Genomic DNA, 17,443 nt, shown 5'->3' with positions numbered 1-17,443 from the left:
CAATATCAAAATCAGACAATTTTGTGAGGGCATAGTCGTCTGCTCTGTACGCTAAATCACGCTCGTTCCTTCTACCACACGTGCTTCTAGACGGGACATGTATTTTCTCAACGTCGCCTTCCTGGTAAATGTCACAGTCTGGAGCACAGTTTGTATAAACAAATGAAAGTATTCCTGTTCTCAGGTGTGTTTTTTATTTATACAATCACATTAAAATCACTTTTGTTACTTATTCTAGAATGGCTAACACTCTCTAGCTTTCCAGCCATGTTCATTTGCTCGTTATGGCTCTAAGGTTAATTTGGCTTCAAAGTATTTGTCAAATCACTGGCCGGCCTCCCCACAGAATTTGTAAATAACTATTACACAGTCAGGACAGTTGCCAATAACTTCTACCTTGATGGTTTGAAAACACTTGTGGGATGGGGTAACGATACAAGTACCTACATGAATCCTGGGAACGCACAGTCGATCCTGACGGTTGACAGCGGTGATCTAGCGTAGTGTAGTGCAAAGCCATGGCAGACAATGAAACAATATATCAGTCACGATGTGCTGTTCGATCGGGTAATTACTACAATGCTACTCCACACACCAGTTACTAGCCATGTAAATGATTTGTTGGATTAAAACTAGTTTCTTAGCTTGCCATATGAGATTGTGGAAACATTTTCTAGAAGGACACTTTAAATTATTCAGATTCACAGGCCAGTGACAGTGAAACTGTTCCATTCACTGGTATTGACAACACATAAAATATGGCAATAATGAACTCCCTGCCACCCCATAATGGACTTGAGCACAATTTGTTTAAATACAATATTACATATCGCAATATTGAATACAGATATTGATGGTATGAGGTAGATGTACTGCAGGTGATGTCTGTATCAGTAATGTCTAATATATTGTAATGAATACAGATATTGATGGTATAAGGTAGATGTACTACAGGTGATGTCTGTATCAGTAGAGTCTAATATGTATATTGTATTGAATACAGATATTGATGGTATAAGGTAGATGTACTACAGGTGGTGTCTGTATCAGTAGAGTCTAATATATTGTATTGAATACAGATATTGATGGTATGAGGTAGATGTACTGCAGGTGATGTCTGTATCAGTAGAGTCTAATATATTGTATTGAATACAGATATTGATGGTATGAGGTAGATGTACTGCAGGTGATGTCTGTATCATTAGAGTCTAATATATTGTATTGAATACAGATATTGATGGTATGAGGCAGATGTACTACAGGTGATGTCTGTATCAGTAGAGTCTAATATATTGTACTGAATACAGATATTGATGGTATGAGGTGGATGTACTGCAGGTGATGTCTGTATTAGTAGAGTCCAATTGATTGTATTGAATACAGATAATGATGGTATAAGGTAGATGTACTACAGGTGGTGTCTGTATCAGTAGAGTCTAATATATTGTATTGAATACAGATATTGATGGTATAAGGTAGATGTACTACAGGTGATGTCTGTATCAGTAGAGTCTAATATATTGTATTGAATACAGATATTGATGGTATAAGGTAGATGTACTACAGGTGGTGTCTGTATCAGTAGAGTCTAATATATTGTATTGAATACAGATATTGATGGTATGAGGCATATGTACTACAGGTGATGTCTGTATCAGTAGAGTCTAATATATTGTATTGAATACAGATATTGATGGTATGAGGTAGATGTACTGCAGGTGATGTCTGTATTAGTAGAGTCCAATTGATTGTATTTAATACAGATAATGATGGTATAAGGTAGATGTACTACAGGTGGTGTCTGTATCAGTAGAGTCTAATATATTGTATTGAATACAGATATTGATGGTATGAGGTACAAAATGTAGATGTACTGCAGATGATGTCTGTATCAGTAGAGTCTAATATATTGTAATGAATACAGATATTGATGGTGTGAGGTAGATGTACTACCGGTACAGGTGATGTCTGTATCAGTGATGTCTAATATATTGTATTGAATACAGATATTGATGGTATGAGGTAGATGTACTACAGGTGGTGTCTGTATCAGTAGAGTCTAATATATTGTATTGAATACAGATATTGATGGTATGAGGTACATGTAGATGTACTGCAGGTGGTGTCTGTATCAGTAGAGTCTAATATATTGTATTGAATACAGATATTGATGGTATGAGGTAGATGTACTGCAGGTGATGTCTGTATCAGTAGAGTCTAATATATTGTATTGAATACAGATATTGATGGTATGAGGTAGATGTACTACAGGTGATGTCTGTATCAGTAGAGTCTAATATATTGTATTGAATACAGATATTGATGGTATAAGGTAGATGTACTGCAGGTGATGTCTGTATCAGTAATGTCTAATATATTGTAATGAATACAGATATTGATGGTATGAGGTAGATGGTACTGCAGGTGATGTCTGTATCAGTAGAGTCTAATATATTGTATTGAATACAGATATTGATGGTATGATGTAGATGTACTACAGGTGGTGTCTGTATCAGTAGAGTCTAATATATTGTATTGAATACAGATATTGATGGTATGAGGTAGATGTACTACAGGTGATGTCTGTATCAGTAGAGTCTAATATATTGTATTGAATACAGATATTGATGGTATGAGGTAGATGTACCACAGGTGATGTCTGTATCAGTAGAGTCTAACATATTGTATTGAATACAGATATTGATGGTATGAGGTAGATGTACTGCAGGTGATGTCTGTATCAGTAGAGTCTAATATATTGTATTGAATACAGATATTGATGGTATGAGGTAGATGTACTACAGGTGATGTCTGTATCAGTGATGTCTAATATATTGTATTGAATACAGATATTGACTATTGTATTGAATACAGATATTGATGGTATGAGGTAGATGTACTACAGGTGATGTCTGTATCAGTGATGTCTAATATATTGTATTGAATACAGATATTGATGGTATGAGATAGATGTACTGCAGGTGATGTCTGTATCAGTGATGTCTAATATATTGTATTGAATACATATATTGATTGTATGAGGCAGATGTACTGCAGGTGGTGTCTGTATCAGTAGAGTCTAATATATTGTATTGAATACAGATATTGATGGTATGAGGTAGATGTACTACAGGTGGTGTCTGTATCAGTGATGTCTAATATATTGTATTGAATACAGATATTGATGGTATGAGGTGGATGTACTGCAGGTGATGTCTGTATCAGTAGAGTCTAATATATTGTAATGAATACAGATATTGATGGTATGATGTAGATGTACTACAGGTGGTGTCTGTATCAGTAGAGTCTAATATATTGTATTGAATACAGATATTGATGGTATGAGGCAGATGTACTGCAGGTGGTGTCTGTATCAGTAGAGTCTAATATATTGTATTGAATACAGATATTGATGGTATAAGGTAGTTGTACTACAGGTGGTGTCTGTATCAGTGATGTCTAATATATTGTATTGAATACAGATATTGATGGTATGAGGTAGATGTCCTGCAGGTGATGTCTGTATCAGTGATGTCTAATATATTGTATTGAATACAGATATTGATGGTATGAGGTAGATGTACTGCAGGTGATGTGTGTATCAGTAGAGTCTAATATATTGTATTGAATATAGATATTGATGGTACAAGGTAGATGTACTACAGGTGGTGTCTGTATCAGTAGAGTCTAATATATTGTATTGAATATAGATATTGATGGTACAAGGTAGATGTACTGCAGGTGATGTCTGTATCAGTAATGTCTAATATATTGTAATGAATACAGATATTGATGGTATGAGGTAGATGTACTGCAGGTGATGTCTGTATCAGTAGAGTCTAATATATTGTATTGAATACAGATATTGATGGTATAAGGTAGATGTACTGCAGGTGATGTCTGTATCAGTAATGTCTAATATATTGTAATGAATACAGATATTGATGGTATGAGGTAGATGTACTGCAGGTGATGTCTGTATCAGTAGAGTCTAATATATTGTATTGAATACAGATATTGATGGTATGAGGTAGATGTACTACAGGTGATGTCTGTATCAGTAGAGTCTAATATATTGTATTGAATACAGATATTGATGGTATAAGGTAGATGTGTTACAGGTGATGTGTCTAATATATTATATTGAATGCAGATATTGATGGTATAAGGTAGATGTACTGCAGGTGATGTCTGTATCAGTGATGTCTAATATATTGTATTGAATACAGATATTGATTGCATGAGCTGGATGTACTGCAGGTGGTGTCTGTATCAGTAGAGTCTAATATATTGTATTGAATACAGATATTGATGGTATGAGGTAGATGTACTACAGGTGGTGTCTGTATCAGTAGAGTCTAATATTTTGTATTGAATACAGATATTGATGGTATAAGGTAGATGTGTTACAGGTGATGTCTCTATCAGTAGAGTCTAATATATTGTATTGAATACAGATATTGATGGTATGAGGTAGATGTACTACAGGTGATATCTGTATCAGTGATGTCTAATATATTGTATTGAATACAGATATTGATGGTATGAGGTAGATGTACTACAGGTGATGTCTGTATCAGTAGAGTATAATATATTGTATTGAATACAGTTATTGATGGTATAAGGTAGATGTACTGCAGGTGATGTCTATATCAGTGATGTCTAATATATTGTATTGAATACAGATATTGATGGTATAAGGTAGATGTACTACAGGTGATGTCTGTATCAGTGATGTCTAATATATTGTATTGAATACAGATATTGATGGTATGAGGTAGATGTACTGCAGGTGATGTCTGTATCAGTGATGTCTAATATATTATATTGAATGCAGATATTGATGGTATAAGGTAGATGTACTGCAGGTGGTGTCTGTATCAGTAGAGTCTAATATATTGTATTGAATACAGATATTGATGGTATGAGGTAGATGTACTGCAGGTGATGTCTGTATTAGTAGAGTCCAATTGATTGTATTGAATACAGATAATGATGGTATAAGGTAGATGTACTACAGGTGGTGTCTGTATCAGTAGAGTCTAATATATTGTATTGAATACAGATATTGATGGTATAAGGTAGATGTACTACAGGTGATGTCTGTATCAGTAGAGTCTAATATATTGTATTGAATACAGATATTGATGGTATGAGGCAGATGTACTACAGGTGATGTCTGTATCAGTAGAGTCTAATATATTGTATTGAATACAGATATTGATGGTATGAGGTAGATGTACTGCAGGTGATGTCTGTATTAGTAGAGTCCAATTGATTGTATTGAATACAGATAATGATGGTATAAGGTAGATGTACTACAGGTGGTGTCTGTATCAGTAGAGTCTAATATATTGTATTGAATACAGATATTGATGGTATGAGGTACAAAATGTAGATGTACTGCAGATGATGTCTGTATCAGTAGAGTCTAATATATTGTAATGAATACAGATATTGATGGTATGAGGTAGATGTACTACCGGTACAGGTGATGTCTGTATCAGTGATGTCTAATATATTGTATTGAATACAGATATTGATGGTATGAGATAGATGTACTGCAGGTGGTGTCTGTATCAGTAGAGTCTAATATATTGTATTGAATACAGATATTGATGGTATGAGGTATATGTACTGCAGGTGATGTCTGTATCAGTAGAGTCTAATATATTGTATTGAATACAGATATTGATGGTATGAGGTAGATGTACTGCAGATGATGTCTGTATCAGTAGAGTCTAATATATTGTAATGAATACAGATATTGATGGTATGAGGTAGATGTACTACAGGTGATGTCTGTATCAGTAGAGTCTAATATATTGTATTGAATACAGATATTGATGGTATAAGGTAGATGTACTGCAGGTGATGTCTGTATCAGTGATGTCTAATATATTGTATTGAATACAGATATTGATGGTATGAGGTAGATGGTACTGCAGGTGATGTCTGTATCAGTAGAGTCTAATATATTGTATTGAATACAGATATTGATGGTATGATGTAGATGTACTACAGGTGGTGTCTGTATCAGTAGAGTCTAATATATTGTATTGAATACAGATATTGATGGTATGAGGTACAAAATGTAGATGTACTGCAGATGATGTCTGTATCAGTAGAGTCTAATATATTGTAATGAATACAGATATTGATGGTATGAGGTAGATGTACTACCGGTACAGGTGATGTCTGTATCAGTGATGTCTAATATATTGTATTGAATACAGATATTGATGGTATGAGGTAGATGTACTACAGGTGGTGTCTGTATCAGTAGAGTCTAATATATTGTATTGAATACAGATATTGATGGTATGAGGTACATGTAGATGTACTGCAGGTGATGTCTGTATCAGTGATGTCTAATATATTGTATTGAATGCAGATATTGATGGTATGAGGCAGATGTACTGCAGGTGGTGTCTGTATCAGTAGAGTCTAATATATTGTATTGAATACAGATATTGATGGTATGAGGTAGATGTACTGCAGGTGATGTCTGTATCAGTAGAGTCTAATATATTGTATTGAATACAGATATTGATGGTATGAGGTAGATGTACTACAGGTGATGTCTGTATCAGTAGAGTCTAATATATTGTATTGAATACAGATATTGATGGTATAAGGTAGATGTACTGCAGGTGATGTTTGTATCAGTGATGTCTAATATATTGTATTGAATACAGATATTGATGGTATGAGGTAGATGGTACTGCAGGTGATGTCTGTATCAGTAGAGTCTAATATATTGTATTGAATACAGATATTGATGGTATGATGTAGATGTACTACAGGTGGTGTCTGTATCAGTAGAGTCTAATATATTGTATTGAATACAGATATTGATGGTATGAGGTAGATGTACTACAGGTGATGTCTGTATCAGTAGAGTCTAATATATTGTATTGAATACAGATATTGATGGTATGAGGTAGATGTACCACAGGTGATGTCTGTATCAGTAGAGTCTAATATATTGTATTGAATACAGATATTGATGGTATGAGGTAGATGTACTACAGGTGATGTCTGTATCAGTAGAGTCTAATATATTGTATTGAATACAGATATTGATGGTATGAGGTAGATGTACTACAGGTGATGTCTGTATCAGTGATGTCTAATATATTGTATTGAATACAGATATTGACTATTGTATTGAATACAGATATTGATGGTATGAGGTAGATGTACTACAGGTGATGTCTGTATCAGTGATGTCTAATATATTGTATTGAATACAGATATTGATGGTATGAGATAGATGTACTGCAGGTGATGTCTGTATCAGTGATGTCTAATATATTGTATTGAATACAGATATTGATGGTATGAGGCAGATGTACTGCAGGTGATGTCTGTATTAGTAGAGTCCAATTGATTGTATTGAATACAGATAATGATGGTATAAGGTAGATGTACTACAGGTGGTGTCTGTATCAGTAGAGTCTAATATATTGTATTGAATACAGATATTGATGGTATGAGGTACAAAATGTAGATGTACTGCAGATGATGTCTGTATCAGTAGAGTCTAATATATTGTAATGAATACAGATATTGATGGTATGAGGTAGATGTACTACCGGTACAGGTGATGTCTGTATCAGTGATGTCTAATATATTGTATTGAATACAGATATTGATGGTATGAGATAGATGTACTGCAGGTGGTGTCTGTATCAGTAGAGTCTAATATATTGTATTGAATACAGATATTGATGGTATGAGGTAGATGGTACTGCAGGTGATGTCTGTATCAGTAGAGTCTAATATATTGTATTGAATACAGATATTGATGGTATGAGGTAGATGTACCACAGGTGATGTCTGTATCAGTAGAGTCTAATATATTGTATTGAATACAGATATTGATGGTATGAGGTAGATGTACTACAGGTGATGTCTGTATCAGTAGAGTCTAATATATTGTATTGAATACAGATATTGATGGTATAAGCTAGATGTACTGCAGGTGGTGTCTGTATCAGTAGAGTCTAATATATTGTATTGAATACAGATATTGATGGTATAAGGTAGATGTACTACAGGTGATGTCGTTATCAGTAGAGTCTAATATATTGTATTGAATACAGATATTGATGGTATAAGGTAGATGTACTACAGGTGATGTCTGTATCAGTGATGTCTAATATATTGTATTGAATACAGATATTGATGGTATGAGGTAGATGTACTGCAGGTGATGTCTGTATCAGTGATGTCTAATATATTATATTGAATGCAGATATTGATGGTGTAAGGTAGATGTACTGCAGGTGGTGTCTGTATCAGTAGAGTCCAATTGATTGTATTGAATACAGATAATGATGGTATAAGGTAGATGTACTACAGGTGGTGTCTGTATCAGTAGAGTCTAATATATTGTATTGAATACAGATATTGATGGTATAAGGTAGATGTACTACAGGTGATGTCTGTATCAGTAGAGTCTAATATATTGTATTGAATAAGATATTGATGGTATGAGGCAGATGTACTACAGGTGATGTCTGTATCAGTAGACTCTAATATATTGTATTGAATACAGATATTGATGGTATGAGGTAGATGTACTGCAGGTGATGTCTGTATTAGTAGAGTCCAATTGATTGTATTGAATACAGATAATGATGGTATAAGGTAGATGTACTACAGGTGGTGTCTGTATCAGTAGAGTCTAATATATTGTATTGAATACAGATATTGATGGTATGAGGTACAAAATGTAGATGTACTGCAGATGATGTCTGTATCAGTAGAGTCTAATATATTGTAATGAATACAGATATTGATGGTATGAAGTAGATGTACTACCGGTACAGGTGATGTCTGTATCAGTGATGTCTAATATATTGTATTGAATACAGATATTGATGGTATGAGGTAGATGTACTACAGGTGGTGTCTGTATCAGTAGAGTCTAATATATTGTATTGAATACAGATATTGATGGTATAAGGTAGATGTACTACAGGTGATGTCTGTATCAGTAGAGTCTAATATATTGTATTGAATAAGATATTGATGGTATGAGGCAGATGTACTACAGGTGATGTCTGTATCAGTAGACTCTAATATATTGTATTGAATACAGATATTGATGGTATGAGGTAGATGTACTGCAGGTGATGTCTGTATCAGTGATGTCTAATATATTGTATTGAATACAGATATTGATGGTATGAGGTAGATGTACTGCAGGTGATGTCTGTATCAGTAGAGTCTAATATATTGTATTGAATACAGATATTGATGGTATGAGGTAGATGTACTACAGGTGATGTCTGTATCAGTAGAGTCTAATATATTGTATTGAATACAGATATTGATGGTATAAGGTAGATGTACTGCAGGTGATGTTTGTATCAGTGATGTCTAATATATTGTATTGAATACAGATATTGATGGTATGAGGTAGATGGTACTGCAGGTGATGTCTGTATCAGTAGAGTCTAATATATTGTATTGAATACAGATATTGATGGTATGATGTAGATGTACTACAGGTGGTGTCTGTATCAGTAGAGTCTAATATATTGTATTGAATACAGATATTGATGGTATGAGGTAGATGTACTACAGGTGATGTCTGTATCAGTAGAGTCTAATATATTGTATTGAATACAGATATTGATGGTATGAGGTAGATGTACCACAGGTGATGTCTGTATCAGTAGAGTCTAATATATTGTATTGAATACAGATATTGATGGTATGAGGTAGATGTACTACAGGTGATGTCTGTATCAGTAGAGTCTAATATATTGTATTGAATACAGATATTGATGGTATGAGGTAGATGTACTACAGGTGATGTCTGTATCAGTGATGTCTAATATATTGTATTGAATACAGATATTGACTATTGTATTGAATACAGATATTGATGGTATGAGGTAGATGTACTACAGGTGATGTCTGTATCAGTGATGTCTAATATATTGTATTGAATACAGATATTGATGGTATGAGATAGATGTACTGCAGGTGATGTCTGTATCAGTGATGTCTAATATATTGTATTGAATACAGATATTGATGGTATGAGGCAGATGTACTGCAGGTGATGTCTGTATTAGTAGAGTCCAATTGATTGTATTGAATACAGATAATGATGGTATAAGGTAGATGTACTACAGGTGGTGTCTGTATCAGTAGAGTCTAATATATTGTATTGAATACAGATATTGATGGTATGAGGTACAAAATGTAGATGTACTGCAGATGATGTCTGTATCAGTAGAGTCTAATATATTGTAATGAATACAGATATTGATGGTATGAGGTAGATGTACTACCGGTACAGGTGATGTCTGTATCAGTGATGTCTAATATATTGTATTGAATACAGATATTGATGGTATGAGATAGATGTACTGCAGGTGGTGTCTGTATCAGTAGAGTCTAATATATTGTATTGAATACAGATATTGATGGTATGAGGTAGATGGTACTGCAGGTGATGTCTGTATCAGTAGAGTCTAATATATTGTATTGAATACAGATATTGATGGTATGAGGTAGATGTACCACAGGTGATGTCTGTATCAGTAGAGTCTAATATATTGTATTGAATACAGATATTGATGGTATGAGGTAGATGTACTACAGGTGATGTCTGTATCAGTAGAGTCTAATATATTGTATTGAATACAGATATTGATGGTATAAGCTAGATGTACTGCAGGTGGTGTCTGTATCAGTAGAGTCTAATATATTGTATTGAATACAGATATTGATGGTATAAGGTAGATGTACTACAGGTGATGTCGTTATCAGTAGAGTCTAATATATTGTATTGAATACAGATATTGATGGTATAAGGTAGATGTACTACAGGTGATGTCTGTATCAGTGATGTCTAATATATTGTATTGAATACAGATATTGATGGTATGAGGTAGATGTACTGCAGGTGATGTCTGTATCAGTGATGTCTAATATATTATATTGAATGCAGATATTGATGGTGTAAGGTAGATGTACTGCAGGTGGTGTCTGTATCAGTAGAGTCCAATTGATTGTATTGAATACAGATAATGATGGTATAAGGTAGATGTACTACAGGTGGTGTCTGTATCAGTAGAGTCTAATATATTGTATTGAATACAGATATTGATGGTATAAGGTAGATGTACTACAGGTGATGTCTGTATCAGTAGAGTCTAATATATTGTATTGAATAAGATATTGATGGTATGAGGCAGATGTACTACAGGTGATGTCTGTATCAGTAGACTCTAATATATTGTATTGAATACAGATATTGATGGTATGAGGTAGATGTACTGCAGGTGATGTCTGTATTAGTAGAGTCCAATTGATTGTATTGAATACAGATAATGATGGTATAAGGTAGATGTACTACAGGTGGTGTCTGTATCAGTAGAGTCTAATATATTGTATTGAATACAGATATTGATGGTATGAGGTACAAAATGTAGATGTACTGCAGATGATGTCTGTATCAGTAGAGTCTAATATATTGTAATGAATACAGATATTGATGGTATGAAGTAGATGTACTACCGGTACAGGTGGTGTCTGTATCAGTAGAGTCTAATATATTGTATTGAATACAGATATTGATGGTATGAGGTAGATGTACTACAGGTGGTGTCTGTATCAGTAGAGTCTAATATATTGTATTGAATACAGATATTGATGGTATAAGGTAGATGTACTACAGGTGATGTCTGTATCAGTAGAGTCTAATATATTGTATTGAATAAGATATTGATGGTATGAGGCAGATGTACTACAGGTGATGTCTGTATCAGTAGACTCTAATATATTGTATTGAATACAGATATTGATGGTATGAGGTAGATGTACTGCAGGTGATGTCTGTATCAGTGATGTCTAATATATTGTATTGAATACAGATATTGATGGTATGAGGTAGATGTACTGCAGGTGATGTCTGTATTAGTAGAGTCCAATTGATTGTATTGAATACAGATAATGATGGTATAAGGTAGATGTACTACAGGTGGTGTCTGTATCAGTAGAGTCTAATATATTGTATTGAATACAGATATTGATGGTATGAGGTACAAAATGTAGATGTACTGCAGATGATGTCTGTATCAGTAGAGTCTAATATATTGTAATGAATACAGATATTGATGGTATGAGGTAGATGTACTACCGGTACAGGTGATGTCTGTATCAGTGATGTCTAATATATTGTATTGAATACAGATATTGATGGTATGAGGTAGATGTACTACAGGTGGTGTCTGTATCAGTAGAGTCTAATATATTGTATTGAATACAGATATTGATGGTATGAGATAGATGTACTGCAGGTGATGTCTATATCAGTGATGTCTAATATATTGTATTGAATACAGATATTGATGGTATGAGGTACATGTAGATGTACTGCAGGTGATGTCTGTATCAGTGATGTCTAATATATTGTATTGAATGCAGATATTGATGGTATGAGGCAGATGTACTGCAGGTGGTGTCTGTATCAGTAGAGTCTAATATATTGTATTGAATACAGATATTGATGGTATGAGGTAGATGTACTGCAGGTGATGTCTATATCAGTGATGTCTAATATATTGTATTGAATACAGATATTGATGGTGTAAGGTAGATGTACTACAGGTGATGTCTGTATCAGTGATGTCTAATATATTGTATTGAATACAGATATTGATGGTATGAGGTAGATGTACTGCAGGTGATGTCTGTATCAGTGATGTCTAATATATTATATTGAATGCAGATATTGATGGTATAAGGTAGATGTACTGCAGGTGATGTCTGTATCAGTGATGTCTAATATATTGTATTGAATACAGATATTGATGGTATGATGTAGATGTACTACAGGTGGTGTCTGTATCAGTAGAGTCTAATATATTGTATTGAATACAGATATTGATGGTATGAGGTAGATGTACTACAGGTGGTGTCTGTATCAGTAGAGTCTAATATATTGTATTGAATACAGATATTGATGGTATAAGGTAGATGTGTTACAGGTGATGTCTCTATCAGTAGAGTCTAATATATTGTATTGAATACAGATATTGATGGTATGAGGTAGATGTACTACAGGTGATATCTGTATCAGTGATGTCTAATATATTGTATTGAATACAGATATTGATGGTATGAGGTAGATGTACTACAGGTGATGTCTGTATCAGTAGAGTATAATATATTGTATTGAATACAGTTATTGATGGTATAAGGTAGATGTACTGCAGGTGATGTCTATATCAGTGATGTCTAATATATTGTATTGAATACAGATATTGATGGTATAAGGTAGATGTACTACAGGTGATGTCTGTATCAGTGATGTCTAATATATTGTATTGAATACAGATATTGATGGTATGAGGTACATGTACTGCAGGTGATGTCTGTATCAGTGATGTCTAATATATTATATTGAATGCAGATATTGATGGTATAAGGTAGATGTACTGCAGGTGGTGTCTGTATCAGTAGAGTCTAATATATTGTATTGAATACAGATATTGATGGTATGAGGTAGATGTACTGCAGGTGATGTCTGTATTAGTAGAGTCCAATTGATTGTATTGAATACAGATAATGATGGTATAAGGTAGATGTACTACAGGTGGTGTCTGTATCAGTAGAGTCTAATATATTGTATTGAATACAGATATTGATGGTATAAGGTAGATGTACTACAGGTGATGTCTGTATCAGTAGAGTCTAATATATTGTATTGAATACAGATATTGATGGTATGAGGCAGATGTACTACAGGTGATGTCTGTATCAGTAGACTCTAATATATTGTATTGAATACAGATATTGATGGTATGAGGTAGATGTACTGCAGGTGATGTCTGTATCAGTGATGTCTAATATATTGTATTGAATACAGATATTGATGGTATGAGGTAGATGTACTGCAGGTGATGTCTGTATCAGTAGAGTCTAATATATTGTATTGAATACAGATATTGATGGTATGAGGTAGATGTACTACAGGTGATGTCTGTATCAGTAGAGTCTAATATATTGTATTGAATACAGATATTGATGGTATAAGGTAGATGTACTGCAGGTGATGTTTGTATCAGTGATGTCTAATATATTGTATTGAATACAGATATTGATGGTATGAGGTAGATGGTACTGCAGGTGATGTCTGTATCAGTAGAGTCTAATATATTGTATTGAATACAGATATTGATGGTATGATGTAGATGTACTACAGGTGGTGTCTGTATCAGTAGAGTCTAATATATTGTATTGAATACAGATATTGATGGTATGAGGTAGATGTACTACAGGTGATGTCTGTATCAGTAGAGTCTAATATATTGTATTGAATACAGATATTGATGGTATGAGGTAGATGTACCACAGGTGATGTCTGTATCAGTAGAGTCTAATATATTGTATTGAATACAGATATTGATGGTATGAGGTAGATGTACTACAGGTGATGTCTGTATCAGTAGAGTCTAATATATTGTATTGAATACAGATATTGATGGTATGAGGTAGATGTACTACAGGTGATGTCTGTATCAGTGATGTCTAATATATTGTATTGAATACAGATATTGACTATTGTATTGAATACAGATATTGATGGTATGAGGTAGATGTACTACAGGTGATGTCTGTATCAGTGATGTCTAATATATTGTATTGAATACAGATATTGATGGTATGAGATAGATGTACTGCAGGTGATGTCTGTATCAGTGATGTCTAATATATTGTATTGAATACAGATATTGATGGTATGAGGCAGATGTACTGCAGGTGATGTCTGTATTAGTAGAGTCCAATTGATTGTATTGAATACAGATAATGATGGTATAAGGTAGATGTACTACAGGTGGTGTCTGTATCAGTAGAGTCTAATATATTGTATTGAATACAGATATTGATGGTATAAGGTAGATGTACTACAGGTGATGTCGTTATCAGTAGAGTCTAATATATTGTATTGAATACAGATATTGATGGTATAAGGTAGATGTACTACAGGTGATGTCTGTATCAGTGATGTCTAATATATTGTATTGAATACAGATATTGATGGTATGAGGTAGATGTACTGCAGGTGATGTCTGTATCAGTGATGTCTAATATATTATATTGAATGCAGATATTGATGGTGTAAGGTAGATGTACTGCAGGTGGTGTCTGTATCAGTAGAGTCCAATTGATTGTATTGAATACAGATAATGATGGTATAAGGTAGATGTACTACAGGTGGTGTCTGTATCAGTAGAGTCTAATATATTGTATTGAATACAGATATTGATGGTATAAGGTAGATGTACTACAGGTGATGTCTGTATCAGTAGAGTCTAATATATTGTATTGAATAAGATATTGATGGTATGAGGCAGATGTACTACAGGTGATGTCTGTATCAGTAGACTCTAATATATTGTATTGAATACAGATATTGATGGTATGAGGTAGATGTACTGCAGGTGATGTCTGTATTAGTAGAGTCCAATTGATTGTATTGAATACAGATAATGATGGTATAAGGTAGATGTACTACAGGTGGTGTCTGTATCAGTAGAGTCTAATATATTGTATTGAATACAGATATTGATGGTATGAGGTACAAAATGTAGATGTACTGCAGATGATGTCTGTATCAGTAGAGTCTAATATATTGTAATGAATACAGATATTGATGGTATGAAGTAGATGTACTACCGGTACAGGTGGTGTCTGTATCAGTAGAGTCTAATATATTGTATTGAATACAGATATTGATGGTATGAGGTAGATGTACTACAGGTGGTGTCTGTATCAGTAGAGTCTAATATATTGTATTGAATACAGATATTGATGGTATAAGGTAGATGTACTACAGGTGATGTCTGTATCAGTAGAGTCTAATATATTGTATTGAATAAGATATTGATGGTATGAGGCAGATGTACTACAGGTGATGTCTGTATCAGTAGACTCTAATATATTGTATTGAATACAGATATTGATGGTATGAGGTAGATGTACTGCAGGTGATGTCTGTATCAGTGATGTCTAATATATTGTATTGAATACAGATATTGATGGTATGAGGTAGATGTACTGCAGGTGATGTCTGTATTAGTAGAGTCCAATTGATTGTATTGAATACAGATAATGATGGTATAAGGTAGATGTACTACAGGTGGTGTCTGTATCAGTAGAGTCTAATATATTGTATTGAATACAGATATTGATGGTATGAGGTACAAAATGTAGATGTACTGCAGATGATGTCTGTATCAGTAGAGTCTAATATATTGTAATGAATACAGATATTGATGGTATGAGGTAGATGTACTACCGGTACAGGTGATGTCTGTATCAGTGATGTCTAATATATTGTATTGAATACAGATATTGATGGTATGAGGTAGATGTACTACAGGTGGTGTCTGTATCAGTAGAGTCTAATATATTGTATTGAATACAGATATTGATGGTATGAGATAGATGTACTGCAGGTGATGTCTATATCAGTGATGTCTAATATATTGTATTGAATACAGATATTGATGGTATGAGGTACATGTAGATGTACTGCAGGTGATGTCTGTATCAGTGATGTCTAATATATTGTATTGAATGCAGATATTGATGGTATGAGGCAGATGTACTGCAGGTGGTGTCTGTATCAGTAGAGTCTAATATATTGTATTGAATACAGATATTGATGGTATGAGGTAGATGTACTGCAGGTGATGTCTATATCAGTGATGTCTAATATATTGTATTGAATACAGATATTGATGGTGTAAGGTAGATGTACTACAGGTGATGTCTGTATCAGTGATGTCTAATATATTGTATTGAATACAGATATTGATGGTATGAGGTAGATGTACTGCAGGTGATGTCTGTATCAGTGATGTCTAATATATTATATTGAATGCAGATATTGATGGTATAAGGTAGATGTACTGCAGGTGATGTCTGTATCAGTGATGTCTAATATATTGTATTGAATACAGATATTGATGGTATGATGTAGATGTACTACAGGTGGTGTCTGTATCAGTAGAGTCTAATATATTGTATTGAATACAGATATTGATGGTATGAGGTAGATGTACTACAGGTGGTGTCTGTATCAGTAGAGTCTAATATATTGTATTGAATACAGATATTGATGGTATAAGGTAGATGTGTTACAGGTGATGTCTCTATCAGTAGAGTCTAATATATTGTATTGAATACAGATATTGATGGTATGAGGTAGATGTACTACAGGTGATATCTGTATCAGTGATGTCTAATATATTGTATTGAATACAGATATTGATGGTATGAGGTAGATGTACTACAGGTGATGTCTGTATCAGTAGAGTATAATATATTGTATTGAATACAGTTATTGATGGTATAAGGTAGATGTACTGCAGGTGATGTCTATATCAGTGATGTCTAATATATTGTA

At 33.8% G+C, this 17,443-nt stretch overlaps 1 protein-coding gene across 1 annotated transcript in view; it reads left to right on the top strand.

The window, feature by feature from the left end:
- Positions 1-17,443, top strand: part of LOC102803800 (methylcrotonoyl-CoA carboxylase beta chain, mitochondrial-like) — a 217,961-nt gene that overhangs the window by 50,075 nt on the left and 150,443 nt on the right. The window lies entirely within an intron of this gene.

Source organism: Saccoglossus kowalevskii, chromosome 12 (assembly GCF_978046115.1).
Source record: "Saccoglossus kowalevskii chromosome 12, keSacKowa6.1, whole genome shotgun sequence".
Taxonomy (NCBI): domain Eukaryota; kingdom Metazoa; phylum Hemichordata; class Enteropneusta; family Harrimaniidae; genus Saccoglossus; species Saccoglossus kowalevskii.
Note: the sequence above shows the minus strand (reverse complement) of the source record. Positions and strands in the feature narration are given on the sequence as shown.